General features: G+C 44.2%; 1 protein-coding gene across 8 annotated transcripts in view; it reads left to right on the top strand.

Annotated features, from left to right (window-relative positions):
• Positions 1–20968, top strand: part of Lis-1 (LisH and WD40 domain-containing Lis-1) — a 761024-nt gene that overhangs the window by 35040 nt on the left and 705016 nt on the right. Inside the window, exon 1 of one of the 8 annotated variants that reach the window (XM_067772989.1) lies at positions 5283–5307. The exons of 5 other annotated variants lie outside the window; for them this stretch is intronic. The gene's annotated coding sequence lies outside the window, so the exon portion shown is untranslated. Of the gene's footprint in view, positions 1–5282; positions 5308–5421; positions 5442–19382; positions 19406–20968 lie in introns of those variants that run through there. 2 more of the 8 variants (XM_067772988.1, XM_067772986.1) reach the window with 2 other exon arrangements.

The following is a 20968-nucleotide window of genomic DNA, read 5'->3' as shown; positions in this document are numbered from 1 at the left end:
GTTACAACCGCTTAGGTACTCCTCCCATTTCGCCCGCTTGTGTTCATCCACAAGCAATCTGATGCGTTGGTTTATATCCCTTATTTGGGGGTCGCCGGGATCGAGCTGTCTTATAAGGTCACGTTCTCTCGCTAAACTAGCGGCCTCTGCCGGGAAGTGGGCCGAATTTCGGGAACTCTACCGGTGGGAATGAATCGAGCCGAGGCGGATGCAATGACCTTGCGGAAAGCACGCTGCCCTTGGCGGAAATCTGATGGGATAGGGAGGGCAGCAAAGCGGTTGTCTGTAAAGGATTTGTATTCGTCCCACTTTCCTTTTTTAAAGTTAATGAAAGTGCGTTTCTGCGACGATGAAGTCGACGGAACGCTCGAGCGAAATAAGTATAGGCAGGTGGTCGGATGCCAATTGACGCAGTTTACGAGTTCTGCGCTCACGATTGAAATATCCGGCGAACTGTGACAGCTTCCTGCCATACGTGTGGGGCGTCTCCGTTTATTGTGCAGAACGTCGTTTCTTCTATTTGATCCGCTAACATCTCACCCCTACTGTCCACCCGCAAGTTTGAATGCCATAGATCGTGATGGGCATTGAAATCGCCTAAGATAATGCGATTGTTTCCAGTGAGTACCCTGCTGATATCAGGGCGGTACCCACTGGGGCAACAGGTGACAGGAGGGATGTAGATGTTGATGATTTCTAGGTTTGCATCGCCCGACCGGGCAGATAATCCTTGACGTTCTAAGACACTGTCCCTGCGGTCGATGTTGGGATCAAATATATGATATTGCACAGTGTGGTGTATGATAAATGCGAGGCCGCCTCCATTTCAGCTCTGTTGTTGTTGTTGTTGTTGTAGCAGTGCTTCGCCCCACCTAACAGCCGCGACCGATCACAAATTGTCATCAATATCCTCTAACGGGAGTCCAAGGAAACTTGCTGTTTCAACAGGGGTGGACCATAAGGAAAGGGGAGTTAGAGGCGTTGGTTCCACATTACAATTAAAGAGATGGTTGGTGTCATGTTGGGACACATTGCAAGCGGGGCATATATTTTGTATGTCGGGGTTGATTCTGAATAGGTAAGAGTTTAACCGCTTACAGTATCCAGAACGAAGTTGAGCAAGAGTGACACGCGTTTCCCTGGGGAGTATACGTTCCTCTTCCGCGAGTTTTGGATACTTTTCTTTGAGTGCTGGATTCACCGGGCAATTCCCGGCATAAAGGTCCGAAGCCTGTTTGTGGGATTCACCAAGGACCTGCTTGTGTTTTTTCGCTTCATACGGCTGGGTTCTCAGGTGCCGTATTTCCTCAAAATGCTTACGGAGATGACTCCTTAAGCCCCTAGGCGGTGCTGGCTCATCAATCAGATGTCTGTTGGGATGCTCAGGTTTCTGGATATTCAACAGGAACTGTTTGGTCAGCATCTCATTTCTCTCCCTGATGGGGGTATTCTCGCCTCATTATGCAGATTGTGTTCTGGGGACATAAGAAGACATCCCGTGGCGATTCTGAGATCAGTGTTTTGGCAGGCATGTAGCTTCTTCCAGGGGGTAATTTTTAGGCTTGGCGACCATATGGGTGACGCGTAGCACGTAATCGGCTGGCTAATTGCTTTGTATGTAGTAATGAGCGTTTCTTTATGTTGTTGTTGTTGTTGTTGTTGTAGCGATACGGTTGCTCCCCGAAGGTTTAGGGAGTGATCGATGTGATGGTCCTTTGCCGTTTACAGATCCGGTACGCTCCGGTAACACAGCATCATTAAGGTGCTGGCCCGACCATCTCGGGAACGATTTATATGGCCACATTAAACCTTCAGGCCAATCCGGTATTTTAGTCGCCTCTTACGACAGGCATACCTACCGCGGGTATATTCTAACCCCTGACCCGCTGGGTCATTACTGCCAGCGAGAGATTTGAGGATTTTGTTACGGTTCTGAATTCTCGGAACAATTGCGGCTGCTTGCTCACCAAAATGTAGATCCTGATCAAACGTCATACCCAATATTTTGGGGTGTAGGACATTCAGTAGCGTAGTGCCATCGACGTGGATGTTCAAAATGGTCGATATTTGGGACGTCCATGTTGTAAATAAGGTCGCGGAAGATTTAGTCGGTGATAATGCCAGGTTTTGCAAGGCGAAAAAACTGGAGAGATCAGGGAGGTAGCCGTTTATTCTATTGCATAGCTCATCGATCTGTGGGCCTGGGCCTGTGGCCATTATTGTGCAGTCATCGGCGTAGGAAACGATTGTGACTCCTTCCGGTGGTGAAGGTAGCTTAGATATGTAGAAATTAAACAAAAGTGGGGAAAGGACACCACCCTGTGGCATTCCTTGTTTAATTTTGCTTGGTTTTGATGTTTCGTTTCTAAATTGCACCGATGCCTGCCGACCACCCAGATAATTTGCGGTCCACCTTTTAAGACATGGGGGAAGGGTAGACCCTTGCAGTAACGAGCCATGGTTGACCGTATCAAACGCTTTTGATAGGTCTAGCGCTACGAGTACTGTTCTATGGTGGGGGTTTTGATTTAAACCGCAATTTATCTGGGTGCCAATGGCATTTAGCGCGGTGGTAGTGTTATGGAGTTTTCTGAAGCCATGCTGATGACAGGCTAGCTTCAAATTTGCTTGGAAATAGGGGAGCAAAATGTCTTCAAGCGTCTTTGCTACTGGCGATATGAGAGATATCGGACGATACGACTCTCCTATGTTAGCTGGTTTCCCAAGCTTTAGTAGCGGGACCACCTTGGTCATTTTTCGGGTATGACAAAGGTGGACAGAGACAGGTTGAAGACATGCGCTAAATATTTGAAACCCTCTTTCCCTAGGCTTTTAAGCATCGGCATGGCTATCCCGTCTGGGCTTTGGATGGTTTAGCGTGACCAATGGCGTCCTCAGCCTCTTTAGCGGTGATGGTGATTGGTGACGCGCTGAATTTGTGTTTATGTGCGTGTCTGTTGGCCCTCCGTCTATCTTTGTCGACCGTAGAATGCATTATATATTGTCGGCAGAAAGCGCTCGCGCATTTTTTCGCATCCGACAGCACTTTATCGCCAAAGGCGATGGAAACTTTGGCTTTGTGCTTAGACGGATTCGATAGGAACTGTACGGTGGACCAAAGTTTACCCACACCGGTAGAGAGGTTACAACCTCTTAGGTGCTCCTCCCATTTCGCCCGCTTGTGTTCATCCACAAGCAATCTGTTGCGTTGGTTTATATCCCTTATTTGGGGATCGCCTGGATCAAGCTGCGTTATAAGGTCACGTTCTCTCGCTAAGTTTGCGGCCTCCGCCGGGAAGTGGGGCCGAATTTCGGGAATTCTCCCGGCGGGAATGAAACGTGCCCAGGCGGATTCAATGACCTTGCGGAAGGCACGCTCCCCTTGGCGGGGCATCAGTCGGGATAGGGAGGGCAGCAAAGAGGTTGTCTGTAAAAGATTTATATTCGTCCCACTTTCCTTTTTTGAAGTTTATTAAAGTGCGTTTTTCGGTGACGATGAAGTCGGCGGTACGTTTGAGCGAAATAAGTATAGGCAGGTGGTCGGATGCCAATGTTACCATCGGCTGCCAGTTGACGCAGTTTACGAGTTCTGCGCTCACGATTGAGATATCTGGCGAACTGTGACAGCTTCCTACCATACGTGTGGGGGCGTCTCCGTTTATTGTGCAGAACGTCGTTTCTTCTATTTCATCCGCCAACATCTCACCCCTAATGTCCGCCCGCAAATTTGAATGCCATATATCGTGATGGGCATTGAAATCGCATAAGATAATGCGATTGTTGCCAGTGAGTAAAGCGCTGATATTAGAGCGGTATCCACTGGGGCAACAGGTGGCTGGAGGGATGTAGATGTTGATGATTTCTAGGTTTGCATCGCCTGACCGGACAGATAAGTCTTGACGTTCTAAGACACTGTCACTGCGGTCGATGTCGGGATCAAATATATGATATTGTACAGCGTGGTGTATGACAAACGCGAGGCCGCCTCCATTTCCACTATCGCAATCTTTTCTGTGGACATTATACCCAGAGCAGGTCTGCAATGCAGATCTCGTTGTGAGTTTAGTCTGTTGAATCGCAGCAATGCGGATATTATGCCGCTTTATGAAATCGACTATCTCCGTAATCTTCCCAGTTAGTCCATTACAGTTTAACTGCAGAATTCTGAAGTGCATAGGGGGGGGGGGGGGGGGGGGGACGACGCCACTCTGGGGGTAAGTGACGGGTGACTACGCCTGGGTTGAGGAATGCTAGGACGCAATTGCTGTTGTGGCCCTGGGACTGGGTGTCCTGGGGCAAGCATTGGGGTACCCGGATGATTTGGGTTTTCGACCTGGCAACATGGCGTGATGAAACCCGTCGGGGGGTTGCCGTCGCGGAGACCAGAACATCTATGAAAGTGGCACCATCCAAGGCAGGAGCTGCATTGGGCGGATGTCGCAAACATATATATTCTGTGCTGGCAAACGGTGCAAACGGAGGTAGGGACTAAGAGTCTGTTTCCCTGACCTACACGATTGCTGCCGGAAAAGAGGGGGGAGAAGACGGGGGCAGGGGCTTATGCTCAGCATCTACTACGAAGATAGTAGTTTTGAGTGGTAGCAGCTGTTTGAGTTGTTGTCGCCGTGGGGCGCGAGCAGCAGCGGGTACTTGTTGTGGCTTGCTGAGCAGGAGGGCTGCTGGCAGGTAGTGGGGGGGGGCGCTTAGGCGTAGACTACGGGACGCCCTTGGGCGTGAACAGCAAGGAGCAACAAAAGATTTATAAAAGTTACGTGGACGTCGGGTTTTGGGATCAAGCCCAGAACAACCTGTCCGATGCAACCATCCCTTACACGAGACACTGAACAGAGTATGACCGTCCTAAAAAGATTCTTTTCCGGCAGATGCAGCAAAACCATTTCTCCTGACCGGGGTCAGGAGACGGACCCGGATTGGACTCGATACCTTCCCAGAGCAAGAGAATATGGAGAAGTCCCGCTGCAAGGAGCTGCTGGGAGGATGACAATTTGTTGGGGGGGGGCGCAACAAATTAAATGGGGTTACACTGAAATGACAGTCCTTGGTCGGGAAAAATCCCGAGTCGCTCCGGTGCATAGAACCGACTGCCTTGGGAAGTGCCATTTCCGCTCTCGCGATCTTTTATTTATTTATTTATTTATATTAGTAACAAATGTTTAGTACAGACACTTATGACTAAATTACAGAAACCGGCATAAGCTGAAAACCCCGCCTAAATGCCACGTAGCAATCCTCATCAGATTGTTTAGTGCATAACTGTCATTTGGAAAAATCAATTTCTGCCAATTGGTACGCTTTGTTAGAAAATATAGATATTTATTTTGTTGAAAAATTGAAGTATTTGTGAAACTTTTGTGCTTAATTAATTGAACAGAGAGCAAATTGAAATTGCAGATTAGCTAAATTTGTCGAGCACAGTCAGCTAAACTGTGATTAATTCTTACCATCTTGAGCTAGCAAGGGCGGATTTTTGTTTATGCATAGCTGTAATAACATATACATAGTTTGCAGCTAATCAATTAATAACTGCAATGTATTTTAAATACATTAATTGCTCCATAACGCCGAAAAAATTTGATGACACATCATGGCTTGATACTTTATTATATTTATTTAAAAATTAGGTGGTTAGGTGGTGCACCGTCTTGTAAAACGTTACCGAACTTTATTGATTTTTCTTGGTGCTTACTGCATTTTGGGTTTTAGCAGTCTACCCTTGTAAATTATTACCACAGCTTATACTTAATATACGGACGTAACATTCTTACTTTTGTTTATGAACTAAATGGGTTTTCAATGTTGTACATTTACGTCACCCGATGTGTATAAATGTGTAGAAAGGTGTTTGCGCGGATTAATGTTTGATCCCAAACAGGTGTTGACCCTCACGAAAAAACTTTGTATACAAGGGGATTTAATTGGCCGAAATCCGTCAATGCTTAAAGGCGTTTCCGTAAAATTGCTATCGATCTCACCGCTGGTTTCGACAGGGGTCGACTGATAGCTAATCCGCATCCAAAATTGTAGGATGGGCTGTCAAAGGACGTGTCTTGATCGAGATATTTGTTGTTGGTGTTGAAGTGGTTCGCCCCATCCAAACTGATACGAAGATAAAATAATAAGCTTAGCCAGGAGTATTCCTCCAACAACTATTATTTATCCGTTTGGTAATTATTTACGACACGGTAGACTGTAGACCTCCACCATAGGATAGTACTCGTTGCGTTAGACCTGTCAAAAGCTTTTTACACGGTCAACCACGGCAAGTTACTGCGCGACCTGGAAAGGTCCTCCCTTCCCTCAAGTCTCAAAAGGTGGACCGCAAATTATCTGTCTGGTCGGCAAGCATCGGTGCAATTCAAGAACATAACATCCAAACCAAGAAGAATTAAACATGGTGTACCCAGGGTGGTGTCCTATCCCCACTACTGTTTAACTTCTACATATCGAAGCTACATTCACCACCAGAAGGAGTCACTATCGTTTCCTACGCCGATGACTGGGGATTCAAGGGGTTGTGTAGCGCAATATATAGCTTCTCCAACCCAATTGTCAACCTCACCTTCGAGCGGCGACCCCCGTTTCACTAACAGACGAGGCTCTGGCGACCCCAAGCTCCTCATGGAACTTGGGGGTGGGGAGGGAGGGTTGGCCTGAAGGTTTAATGTGGCCATATAAATCGTTCCCGAGATGGTCGGGCCAGCACCTTAATGGTGCTGTGTTACCGGAGCGTATCGGATCTGTATCCGACAAAGGACCATCACATCGATAACACTCCCCAAAGCCTTCGGGGAGTAACCTAATCGCTACAACAACAACAACAACAACGCCGATGACTGCACAATAATGGCCACAGGCCCCGTCCCATTCATCGATGAGCTTTGTAATAAGCTATCTCCCTGATCTCCCCAGTTTCTTCGCCCCGCGAAACCTGACATTGTCACTGACCATATCATCGGCGACCTTATTTACAACATGAACGCGCTAAATGTCGACCAAATTTAACATCCACGTCGATGGCATTACGCTACCGACTGTCTTACACCCAAAAATCTTGGGTGTGATGTTTGATCAGGATCTACGTAATAAAATCCTCAAATAAAATACACGCTCATTACTACTTACAAAGCAATTGGGCGGCCGTTTGCATGCTATGCGTTGTAGTTGTTGTTGTATTAACGATAAAGACACTCCCCGAAGGCCCTGGGGAGTGTTATGTTGTTGTTGTAGCAATGTTTCGCCCCACCTAATAGCTGCGACCGATCACAAATTGTCATCAATATCCTCTAACAGGAGTCCAAGGAAACTTGCTGTTTCGACACATTGCAAGCGGAGCATACATTTTGTATGTCGGGGTTGATTCTGGATAAGTATGAGTTTAACCTGTTACAGTATCCAGAACGAAGTTGAGCCAGAGTAACTCGCGTTTCCCTAGGGAGTATTGTTAGGGTCTGCTGCTACGGTCTACGGTTACGGTCCACTTGGGAGCGTGTTCACGCGAACACACCTAGTGATGGGGCGAAAGTTGCGATAAAAAGTATCGGAAAACAAGGAAAAAAACAGACCGGCCATCACCAGAGAAAAAAATTGAGAATGAGTTTCCGGCCGCAAGTAAAACGAAGAAGACGTGGAAAAATTTAGAAAAAGAAAAGCAAAAAGATAGCACGTTTTTCCGGCCGGGAAAAAGCAAGAGTTGGATTTTCTTTTGCGCAGTTAATCGGAAAATTTTATAAACCAAAGAGCCAAAAGCGTCAAGCACAGCTCCTGCTTCATTAACACTATTGCTTACAGCAACTGCACATCCCCGACTATATTCAACTCATCGCAAAACACCCTCGCCGTGCTGTGCACATATTCAAGAGAGTATTGTGATGAACCACAAGACCGCAACGAGGAATTGTAGGCCGATTCCTTCACCCAACTACCAAAATAACAAACGGGAAAATGCCCAGAAACTAGGAAAGAGTCGATAGCGCAAAGTACCGACCAGTTCAATCTGACAAACCTCGTTTTTACTCGTCTATTTTGGGTGGTAATAAACCTTACAACGGTTGTGTTGTGTGGACACCAGCTCAACGTAAAGAATATCCAGTTGAAGTAGTAGGTCGGCGTTTCACTGTCAAACCTTGGTATCCGAAGATAAATTCCTTTCTCTACGTTTACGACCTACACCACCACCTTTGGATAAGCGTCCAACACCACCTCCGCCTCCAGGGCCAGCAGTACACTGCAGCGTAATACAACGAACGCCAAAGTTGGCACAAAGTCATCCAGATCGTAAAGGTCAACACGAAGTTTTATTGCCACCAGGTTCACTTGATCACCTCGGACCAGAGCGCAACAACCACCAACAGTACCAACACAGCGCGCCCAAGACCGCGCGCCATAACCAACAACAGCGACAACTTCACCAGCAACAACAACATCACCAGTAACCACGCCGGCAGAGGCCCACGGTACGTACTCTGGCGGCCATGTAAGTACCAGCCATGTATGAACTTTTTGGTCATAAAACTTACCCACGCCCATGCAAATGTGACTAGGAATATAACCTATGACTGTATAATAGCTAGTCAAATGACGTGGAATGACGAGAGCGTTTTTGCAGGGTAGTTAAAGAAACTTCTAAGCAGTACCTCGAGAGTTTTATACAGCCCGGTTAAACCATTTAACAAGGGTCGATTTTTTTTTTTTCGTCAAATTGTATTATTGAATACTCGAAGTTGTTAGCTATACAACAAGGAGCATACATTTCCTTTTATTCATTTTAATGATATTTTTTCTTGCTTTAAAATGATTGAAGTTAGCTCTATAAATTTTATTCATAATAAGCCGTCTTCATCACGTAAAACGTTTTATCGATCCATTTTTGGAGCTCAACCATAAATTGTTAGAAAAAAAATTTGCGACCGCAGCTATTGGTCGATTATGCACGAATTGGCTAAAAGATTTAAACTTTTTTTCTTATATCATACAAATACAATATATATATGCATATTTAATTTAATTTAATTTATTTATTATTACGGCTGTTTAGGCCTAAAACTTAAACTACTAAGTACAATTCATTATTATATCATTTATTTCTATTGAATATGCTGTTGGAATGCCATGTGATTCCGATCAGCATATTCACTGGCGTAACAAACGGACGAGTCTGGGAGCCAGTCATTTAAGGAAGGTTGGAAAGGACGCGTTTCCAATCCTCCAGGGCTCCCAGCTTAAGGCAACAAAATTTGGAACTTATATTTTTCAATTATATTTGTATTTTAAGCTGTCGGAATGTCCGATCAACACAGCTAAACATGTCTTTGGATGTTGGAAATTGAAGTGTACCCAATCACCCCTCAACTTTGTTTAGTAAAGACGCTGTCGGAACGCATGAAGATTCCGATCAGCACATCTCAAAATATATTGGGAGGTTGAAAAGGACGTGTTTCCAATCCCCCCTGCTCCAACTTTTGTGTGACCTTATTTTGGTTACACATCATATAATTTTATTGTTATATTAATGCTGTCGGAATGCGAGTGATCCCGATCAGCAACAGTAAATATAGGCTGAAAATACCGAATTCCAGCGAAATTTGTTGTTGGAACTGTCTGGAGTTACAGGTGGCGACTGATTTTCTTTTCCTTTGGGCCGGGTGCATTGTATTTTGCTGCTACCAGTATTACCATATGAATCAATATTGCTAGCAATATCGTTCGAATAACCAGAAGAAAATAATATACGTGCATATAATACGTAGTACTATCACAATTTGATCTTTATTGCTTTTATAACAAATTTTCTTAGCACATATTACATATTATTCTCATCGTATTATGCCATTATACCAAATTGATATTTTGTGACACTCAAAAATAAGTTCTACTACAACAACATAATAATTTTGTAAGAGAGCCCCAATTATCAGAATTTGTATCCAAACTTTATAGCCCTAAAACATGTTTTGTGAATAAAAAAAAAGGGTATTCGACCAAATTCTTACTTTGTATGTAGTATATTTACTATACATAAGTACATTTAATTACATATTTTTCTCACACATAGCGTTTATAACGATTATAAAAAAAAGGGGGGAGACGTAAATAATTGTATAATTTAAAATATTACGAGCAAAAGTAAGAGAAAAGAAAAGAACCCCCAACAGAACAAGCTTAGTTAGACTAAAGTATTCATATTAGATTTCGTTTCGATTTCGGCCCAATAAAGTGTGATCTGTTGGATCATTTTTTTTTCTCACTTATGCACTACACACACTTACCTACATTTTCATAGTGTAATTAGCTATTCGTAGTTCAACAATGCTGTAGCCCTGGTTAAGAAACCTGCATTATCTTATTTTTTTGTTGCTTACATACGTTAATAGAAATGAATTATAAATAAATTAATATTTAAAATGGGAATGCTGGCGTCGCCATTTATTTACAAGGCACGTAGGGTTTACAGGTAAGGGGCCACCGAAATTTTAGGTGCGTCGGTGGCCATGGATTTTGAGGGTGGGTATATACACCGGGCGTCGCAACAACACCCGCGGCGCCCCCAAGATATACATATTCGGCCCTTTTCTTTTTTATTTTAATTTTCAGCTTTTTTTTTGCAATTTGATTTTTCAGCAGTTTTTTTTTTTTAATTTTGATTTTAGAGTTAGTAACCGGTCATGTCCGGTTCGGTATTTTTTGTTGCGTTTGATTTTTTTTTGAATTTTGAGTTTAAATTTTGAATGTTTTAACGGTCTGTCCTTGACATTCGGTTCGACCGGATGTTGTTTTAGTCCATTTGAGGGTTTTGAATTAGTTCTGCGCTTTTGTCAGTTTTTTTTAAAGGCATGATATGACCTTTTTTCTGATTATGGCGCAGGAACAGTAAGGTTGGCAAGGACCCGCCCCAGCCGACAATGACTAGCCAATGTGCACCACCACATCATGCTGACCGCCTTTCTTACTGCTTCCACCAAAAATGCGAGTCCATAACAGATGGCGCCCAACGGGATTTGGTGCCCGAGGCGCTGTCGCGCTGGTCATTCCGGGTCAACTTTTGAAGTTGACCATCCCACCAGTCCGAGGTGAGCAGCCGCAGGAGCAGCCACCTGCGTTGCGGTGGGATGGTTAGATGGATCAAGTTGTCCGGAGTGATCATCGTTGACAGTTGCTGAGGGCGCCATAACAGATGGCGCCCAACGTGGCACCTGAGGCGCTGGTCGCGAGGGTCAGTCGGGTCAACCTGTGAAGTTGACCATCCCACCAGTCCGAGTGAGCAGCCACAGGAGCTGCCACCTACGTTGCGGTGGGATGGTTGGACGGATCAGGTTGTCCGGGCTGGTTATCGGGGGCAGTGGCTGATGGAGCCACGGACTACACGTCGTGTCCTCCGGACTTTTGTATTCACCCGGTGAGGCAGTGCTGCACGCACTTTACTTTTTTTTGTAATTTGGGATTTTAGTTTTCCGGATGTGGTCCGTAGTCGGCTTTGGAAAATATTTGTCCGCTAATTGGGTTTTTTTTTGTAATGTAAAAATTTTTTTTATATAACTTTCTTTGCCGAATTTCTGATGTCCAGTGTGAGTGCGTGCGTGTATGTGTTGCAAGGACCCCAGCTCATCCCACGTCTCAGGTTGTTGTTGTTGTTGTTGTAGCAATGTTCGCCCCACCTAATAGCCGCGACCGATCACAAATTGTCATCAATATCCTCTAACGGGAGTCCAAGGAAACTTGCCGTTTCAACAGGGGTGGACCATAAGGAAAGGGGTGTTAGAGGCGTTGGTTCCACATTACAATTAAAGAGATGGTTGTGGTCATGTGGGGACACATTGCAAGCAGGGCATACATTTTGTATGTCGGGGTTGATTCTGGATAGGTAAGAGTTTAACCTGTTACAGTATCCAGAACGAAGTTGAGCAAGAGTGACACGCGTTTCCCTGGGAAGTATGCGTTCCTCTTCTGCGAGTTCTGGATATTTTTCTTCAAGTACTGGATTCACCGGGCAATTCCCGACATAAAGGTCCGACGCCTGTCTATGGAGTTCACCAAGGACCTGCTTGTGTTTTTCCGCTTCATACGGCTGGGTTCTCAGGTGCCGTATTTCCTCAAAATGCTTACGGAGATGACTCCTTAGGCCCCTAGGCGGTGCTGGTTCGTCAATTAGATGTCTGTTGGGATGCCCAGGTTTCTGGGTATTCAACAGAAACTGTTTGGTCAGCATCTCATTTCTCTCCCTGATGGGGAGTATTCTCGCCTCATTATGCAGATGGTGTTCTGGAGACATAAGAAGACAGCCCGTGGCGATTCTGAGAGCAGTATTTTGGCAGGCCTGTAGTTTCTTCCAGTGGGTGGTTTTTAGGCTTGGCGACCATATGGGTGACGCGTAGCACGTAATCGGCTGGCTAATTGCTCTGTATGTGGTCAAGAGCGTTTCTTTATCTTTTCCCCAGGTACTGCCAGCAAGGGATTTGAGGATTTTATTACGGCTCTGAATTCTTGGAACAATTGCGGTTGCGTGCGCACCAAAATGTAGATCCTGATCAAACGTCACACCCAAGATTTTGGGGTGTAGGACAGTCGGTAGCGTAGTGCCATCGACGTGGATGTTCAATATGGTCGACATTTGGGGCGTCCATGTTGTAAATAAGGTCGCGGAAGATTTAGTCGGTGACAATGCCAGGTTTCGCGAGGCGAAAAAACTGGAGAGATCAGGGAGATAGCCGTTTATTTTATTGCATAGCTCATCGATCTTTGGGCCTGGGCCTGTGGCCATTATTGTGCAGTCATCGGCGTAGGAAACGATTGTGACTCCTTCCGGTGGTGAAGGTAGCTTAGATATGTAGAAATTAAACAAAAGCGGGGATAGGACACCACCCTGTGGCACCCCTTGTTTAATTCTCCTTTGTTTTGATGTTTCGTTTCTGAATTGCACCGATGCCTGCCGACCACCCAGATAATTTGCGGTCCACCTTTTAAGACATGGGGGAAGGGTAGACCCTTCCAGGTCTTGCAGTAACGAGCCATGGTTGACCGTATCAAAAGCTTTTGATAGGTCTAACGCTACGAGTACTGTTCTATGGTGGGGATATTGATTCAAACCGCAATTTATCTGGGTGCCAATGACATTTAGCGCGGAGGTAGTGCTATGGAGTTTTCTGAAGCCATGCTGATGAGGGGCTAGCTGCAAATGTGCTTGGAAATAAGGGAGCAAAATGGCTTCAAGCGTATTTGCCACTGGCGATAGGAGAGATATCGGACGATATGACTCACCTACGTTAGCTGGTTTCCCAGGCTTTAGTAGCGGGACCACCTTGGCCATTTTCCATTTCTCGGGTATGACAAAGGTGGAAAGAGACAGGTTGAAGACATGCGCTAAATATTTGAAACCCTCTTTCCCTAGGTTTTTAAGCATCGGCATGGCTATGCCGTCTGGGCCCACTGCAACCCATAGTGCCACCTGGATTGTGACGGGTTGAGCTGGGATTCAAAGTGGCACCTCTTCCTGTCCCACCAGTCTGGGGAGCGGCCCTTGAAGCCGCTCCACCCATTGCGGCGGAGGCAGGAGGGGTGAATGAACGGGAGGCCTCAGCACCCCCAGCCAGTCCCACTAGCGCGTCCCCAGAGACCACCTCTGCGTTGCGGCTGGGTGTGTTGGGATCAACCTGTGTGTGTAGGAAATTTACCCTAGTGGCCCCAACCAGTCCCAGAGGCCGGTCCTTAAGACCCCCTTATGCGTTGCAGTTGGGGGCACTAGGGACAAGAATGAATGAGTTTGTGTTTTTTTTTTTTTTTTTTGGAGCCCGAGTGCCTTCGGGGAACAGGAGATGTCAGCGTTCCCATTGAGTATCCAAATTTTTTTTTGGCCTTCTGTGGGGGCGATGACCACTAGCATTTCGGTGTTTGGACGAGTTTTCCTTTATCAAAATGTCTACCCAAATTTTTGTTTGGCCTTCTGTGGGGGCGATAACCACTAGCCTTTCGGAGTTTGGACGAGTTCTCCAGATCAAAATGTCTACACCTTTTTTTTGTTTTGCCTTTCTATGGGGGCGATAACCACTAGAAATCATCTTTCGGAGTTTTGACGAGTTCTCCATAACAAATGTCTAATTGCCGCAAAGCCCTTTTAAACTAGGAAACAGAATTAATTCCCAACTTGACTTAACCTTTTTTTTGATAGACCTATGTTGCCCGGCTTCGTAGTAGGACTTTGAGACTCTTATCTCAGGGGTGAGTCGTGCCTCACATTGATTGGAATCGGATGCCCCTGGCCCCAGCAGATCCGGTTTCCTGTTCGCTTCATCGCCAGGCCTTCAAAGCGAAGCAGGTTTGTTATGGTCTGCTCCTTCGGTCTACGGTTACGGTCCACTTGGGAGCGTGTTCGCGCGAACACACCTAGTGATGGGGCGAAAGTTGCGATAAAAAGTATCGGAAAACAAGGAAAAAAACAGACCGGCCATCACTAGAGAAAAAAATTGGGAATGAGTTTCCGGCCGCAAGTAAAACGAAGAAGACGTGGAAAAATTTAGAAAAAGAAAAGCAAAAAGATAGCACGTTTTTCCGGCCGGGAAAAAGCAAGAGTTGGCTTTTCTTTTGCGCAGTTAATCGGTAAATTTTATAAACCAAAGAGGCAAAGGCGTCAAGCACAGCTCCTGCTTCATTAACACTATTTCTTACATCAACTGCACATCCCCGACTATATTCAACTCATCGCAAAACACCCTCGCCGTGCTGTGCACATATTCAAGAGAGTATTGTGAAGAACCACAAGACCGCAACGAGGAATTGCAGGCCGATTCCTTCTCCCAACTACCAAAATAACAAACGGGAAAATGCCCAGAAACTAGGAAAGAGTCGATAGCGCAAAGTACCGACCAGTTCATTCCGACAAACCTCGTTTTTACTCGTCTATTTTGGGTGGTAATAAACCTTACAACGGTTGTGTTGTGTGGACACCAGCTCAACGTAAAGAATATCCAGTTGAAGTAGTAGGTCGGCGTTTCACAGTCACACCTAGTGAGGAAAGTTCTAGTGATTCCGATTCGGATTCGGACGGCACTAAAATTGTTGATGAGAAACCCTTGGTATCCGAAGATAAATTCCTTTCTCTACGTTTACGACGTACACCACCACCTTTGGATAAGCGTCCAACACCACCTCCGCCTCCAGGGCCAGCAGTACACTGCAGCGTAATACAACGAACGCCAAAGTTGGCACCAAGTCATCCAGATCGTAAAGGTCAACACGAAGTTTTATTGCCACCAGGTTCACTTGATCACCTCGGACCAGAGCGCAACAACCACCAACAGTACCAACACAACGCGCCCAAGACCGCGCGCCATAACCAACAACAGCGACAACTTCACCAGCAACAACAACATCACCAGTAACCACGCCGGCAGAGGCCCGCGGTACGTATTCTGTCGGCCATGTAAGTACCAGCCATGTATGCACTTCAAAATAATTACCCTACAAACAAATTTGGTCATAAAACTTACCCACGCCCATGCAAATGTGACTAGGAATATAACCTATGACTGTATAATAGTTAGTCAAATGACGTGGAATGACGAGAGCGTTTTTGCAGGGTAGTTAAAGAAACTTCTAAGCATACAGCCCGGTTAAACCATTTAACAAGGGTCGATTTTTTTTTCGTCAAATTGTATTATTGAATACTCGAAATTGTTAGCTATACAACAAGGAGCATACATTTCCTTTTTTTCATTTTAATGATATTTTTTCTTGCTTTAAAATGATTGAAGTTAGCTCTATAAATTTTATTTATAATAAGCCGTCTTCATCACGTAAAACGTTTTAGCGATCCATTTTTGGAGCTCAACCATAAATTGTTAGAAAAAAATTTGCGACCGCAGCCATTGGTCGATTATGCACGAATTGGCTAAAAGATTTAAACTTTTTTTCTTATATCATACAAATATAATATATATATTATAATTCCGGTTTATTTGTAATAATAATGCCAAGGTTGGGTTTTTTATGTATATCCGTTCGCATTCAGTGCTCTATTCTCAATCAATCTTCTTTTTTTTTCGTGTCTACATCATTGCCATATTTTCACATTTTTTTTAAACATCTTTCTTATAATAAGTTACCGATGTTTTCCTACAGAGGGCTGCGTCAGCTAAGCGAGAATGAAAGCGGGCACCTGATTGGCTGATCGCCAGATTCTTGCCTAAAAGACAGCGCTGCCATGCTTATATTTTTCACATTACACCTTCTGCTCGTGCAACCGATCTGACTGTTAGATGGCGTTGGCTGCAATCCATCCAGTGACTATTAGGGCTGGCACACAATTATTACTAACGACGAGTGTCAGTACCTTCATTTCTGATGGATTACAGCTTCGGCCAATCTGACACTATAATCGACCACGATTATTAAGTCACTTATTTCTATTTGTAACTATAAGCTAAATTGTCCTTACTTAAAATAAACACAATATACTTGAAATACATGGAGTGTCGCCTAAACGGGAGTTGAGTGGCATTCAGATGCATCGGCAGACCACATTCTAATGCGCGATGCTTCTATAATACCATCATAGGGTAACTGGGTTAACTGGCAATTTTTTATGTCTCTTATTACGTATCGGTCATGTGGTAATACCTTATGAATTACGTATGGGCCTCTATATTTTGGTATAAACTTTTTATTAGAACCGGCCGATGTATCTACATTACGTATGACAACAAAGTCACCGACACTGTATGTCTCAGGAGGCTTGGAGCGATTGGAAAAGTATTTTGAGTTATATTCTTGTGACTTTTCTATAGCAGCTAAGGCAGACGCACGGGTAGCCTCAAGGTCACGAGGCGCACTGTAATGGTTTTTATCCTCTAGGTGTTCTGTCAATTCATCGATTATCGCTCCTCTCTGTTTCACACCGAACAGCAACATACTTGGTGCGTAACCAGTGGTGGAGTGTATGGTATTATTAAGACCGTATTCTACTTGACCTAACTTGGCTGACCAGTTGGCATGGTTCATCGGCTCGGAGATTTTACTCAACATGGCCTTGATTATTCTATTCACCCTTTCTACCTGTCCGTTTGCTTTTAGGGAAGCCGTGGCTACTTTCACGTGACATATGTTGTTTTTTAACAAATACGCGTCGAATTCGAGAGAAGTGAAACAAGAGCCGCGGTCAGATATCAGCCTCTTGGGTCTGCTGTAATAACTGAAGTATTTGTCTAGGGAAGCTATGACTTCTTTCGTACTCGTTGAATTTACTGGATACAAACGAACGAACTTCGTGAATGCATCAACAACCACTAAAATATATTTGCGCTTCGAGTTAATGGAGGGCAGAGGGCCAAAGTGATCGACATGTATGGTGTCGAATGGTATCGGTATTTTAGCAATGCTAAGCATATTTCGCTTGTTCACGCGGGCTGGGGGTGAGTACATGATGCATTTAATGCAATTTCGAACAAAGTTGTCTACTTTATCTTTCATCTTGGGTAGCCAATAGTGTTTCTTTAGTTGATCGCACGTCTTATCGACGCCTAAGTGACCAATTTTCTCATGAACCAGTCTAATAATGTTATTCTCCATCTCATTCGGGACGTACAACTGTAGCCTCCCCTCCCCCTCTTTCCTAAAGACGAGACCGTCTACTAATTCAAAGTTCGGCACGGGACCTGTCTCTAGCTTTTCTCGTAATTGTTTTATGTTATTGTCGCGGCATTGTGTCGCTTGGATGTGAAAATCTGCTTCGTCAGCATCCGCGGCGAAGACCATTTCGCAAAGTTTTATTATTCCCGCAGGCTTCTTGTCGATAGTAGGATTCATCGGCAGTTCCGGCTTCAGGGCAGCGGCTAAGCACATCAACGTGTCCCGTGTTAACTCCACCTCTGTGTTGAATTGTATAGTTATAATTTTCAAGCTCTAGAGCCCATCTGGCTATCCGCGGGCTAAGTTGTTCTTTACTTAAAGTCATCGTAAGGGAGTTGCAATCTGTGACTATCTTGAACGGAATTCCTTCCAAATAAACTCTAAACCGGCGTAGAGCGTATATGATGGACAGGGTTTCCAGTTCGAAGCTGTGGTATATTGCTTCCGCGGGCGAGGTGGCTTTTGAAAAGTACATAATCGGGTGCAAACGACAGTCCGTTTGTCTTTGGAGTATGACCGAACCGAAACCTGCTGAACTTGCATCGCAGTGCAACTCAGTTTGTTTCTTCGGATCGTATATTGCAAGCACTGGGCGGACGACAGTTTTATTTTAAGTTCCTTAAAGGCTCGTAAACATTCTTCTGACAGTTCGAATTTAACACCATCTCGTGTCAGTTTTTGTAATGGTCCAGCTATTTTAGCAAAATTCGGAATAAACCTTCTGAAGTATGAGAAGAGGCCTAAGCAGGTCTTAAGTTCTTTACAATTTTTCGGGAGCCTATATTTTTTGATTGCTTCTATGTGCGCATCGCTGGGGCGAATGCCATCCGAACTGACTGAATAGCCTAAATATTCGAGAGTATTAAACCCGAACATACATTTATTTAGCCTAAGTTCTAAATTCGTTTCCTTCATTCTTCTAAGTACTTTGCCGAGGATCTTAACGTGGGTTTGGAATTCTACCGTGGCTAAAATCATCCATATATATCATTATCGATCCATCGTCAACCAAATCTTTGAAAATGTTGTGGACATATCGCTGGAATACAGCGGGGGCGTTTTTTAACCCAAACGGCATACGCATATATTCAAATTGACCGTAAGGCGTTACAAAAGATGTATATTTAATGGAATCTGGGCCATTTTAACATGGAAGTACCCGTTTTTAGGTCTAGTGTTGAGAAAAATTTTGTTCCGCCTAGATAGTCGAGGCAGTCTTCGATCAAGGGGAGCGGGAAATTGTCCCGAACTGTTAATTTATTCAGCGGTCGGTAATCAACACATTTACGAATTTCGCCATTCTTTTTTTTTACTAATACAACCGCAGAGGCATATGGTGAATCGCTTGGCCTAATGATACTCTTTTCCAATAATTCATCCGTTATCTTTCTAAGTTCAGCTTTTTCATAATGAGAAAGTCGCCTTGGCAACGCATGGAATGGTTTATCCTCAACTAACCTTATTTTCATCTCGTAATCATACGGTTTAGATTCGATATTTCTTGGCCTCAAATAGTTATATTCTAAGATCTTTCTCAATACATCAGTACTATTTTTTTCTAATTCTTGATTTATATTAATTTCAGATATGCAGGCGGCCTGTTTATTAAAAATATTCTCACTAAAATTTTGATCAAGTGGGCATAACCCATCGCTGCAAGCCTCATGAGACACTACGTTTATTTCTTCGAGCTCAAAATCTTCTACCCGTATACTGCTATTTGGTACAGAGATTTGTAATTCTGAATGACTCTTTTCACCCTTAAGACTAGGTATATTATTCAAGTTAAGCGCACAGAAATAAGAAGTGTTATATGGCATATCATTATTTTCTTGTTTTGTATGTTTAATTGTCGCATCACCTAATAAGCATAAGCAAATATGAAATCTTTTTAAAAAATCTCTGCCTAAAATTAGAGGAATCTCCATAGTGTCATCAGGCACCACATTTAAAACAAATTCATCTATTTTATTTTTAAATTTTATTTCGCATTTAATTTTTCCAAAAATCATTAATTTGTTATTTCCCAATCCTCGATATTTTGACTGCTTGGCGACTCCGCTCACATCAAATGGCACGGCCGACTTGCGAACAAAGCTAGTTGGACTGCCAGTATCAAAGAGAGATAAACAATCCATAAATCTTTTGCACTTAACTTGTTTTGTTACATAGGCGACACTTACCATATTCATAGATCCTCACATTCGGTAGCAACGTTCTTCATCCCCATCTTCAGTGTCGGTCCCTACTGCAGAAACGGTTTTCTTCAAGTTTAGTACCTTTTTTGAGTTAGTACAACTGCGGTGGTCATGGCCCATCTTCCAGCAACGGAAACAACTTCCCACCGGCCTTTTTTCGTATGGCCATTTGCTCTGAAAGTGTCCCATATGGGTGCAATTGAAGCAGCGTATTTCTGCTGCATCAGTTTCATCGTTCTTTGGCGTATTTGATTTTGATGGTTTCGGTTTTTGAACGTTGTCGTATATAGATGGGCGAGATGAGCGACGACGCTCGTATAGGTCAAGCGATTGTTTGAATTCTTTCATCGTCCTTGCATTTATTAGGATATATATTTCCGGGGACCTGTCTTGGAGGCCACCAACCATAAAGTTGATCAGTTCAAATTCGTCGACATAGTCACAACGAGCAGCGATGTTTTCCATTTCCAACACATATCGGCGAATGCTGCTTTTTTTTATCCCATTTATGAGTGGCCAACGCTTTGTATACTTCGTGACGGCTCACCACCCGACCAAATTCTCTAACCAAAAGCGATTTTAAATCTTCGTAATTTAGAACGTCTCTATACAGTAAAAGTTTAGCGTCACCGCAAAGAGAAGTGCACAAGCAAGTGTACTTAAAAATGTCGTCTGCATTTACCATCTGCATGACTCTATCAAAATTGCGAAGAAAGTCGTGCACGCTATATGCTTTATTTTCACCGTCAAATTTTGTGATGGTATGTTCGATGTCCCGAAAAGTTAAACGATTTGGGATTTGTAGCCTACCGTTACCAATGGGGGTGTCGTTTCGTGCGTTTTGGAATTCACGTTTTAAGTCCGCAACGGATTTTTCCAACGTCAGGATTTCTTTTTCCTTTCTTAGGATTTCTATCCTTTTGTTCAGTTCATCTTTTATATGTTGTGGACTGTTAGGTATTTCCCCGTATAATATGCCTGCAGCTTCTTCAGTGAACTCGGTTGTGGTATTGGCCATAGTGGCAGCGGTGGTGATGGCGTCGGTATTGGCAATGACAGCGGCGGTGGTGATGGCGTCGGTAGTGGCAGTGGCAGCGGTGGTAGTAGCAGTGGCAGCGGTGGTAGTAATGGCGGCG

The sequence above is a fragment of the Eurosta solidaginis genome, chromosome 3 (assembly GCF_040869045.1).
Source record: "Eurosta solidaginis isolate ZX-2024a chromosome 3, ASM4086904v1, whole genome shotgun sequence".
NCBI classification, from domain to species: Eukaryota; Metazoa; Arthropoda; class Insecta; order Diptera; family Tephritidae; genus Eurosta; species Eurosta solidaginis.
The sequence above is the reverse complement of the archived record's forward strand: the minus strand, read 5'-3'. Positions and strand labels throughout refer to the sequence as shown.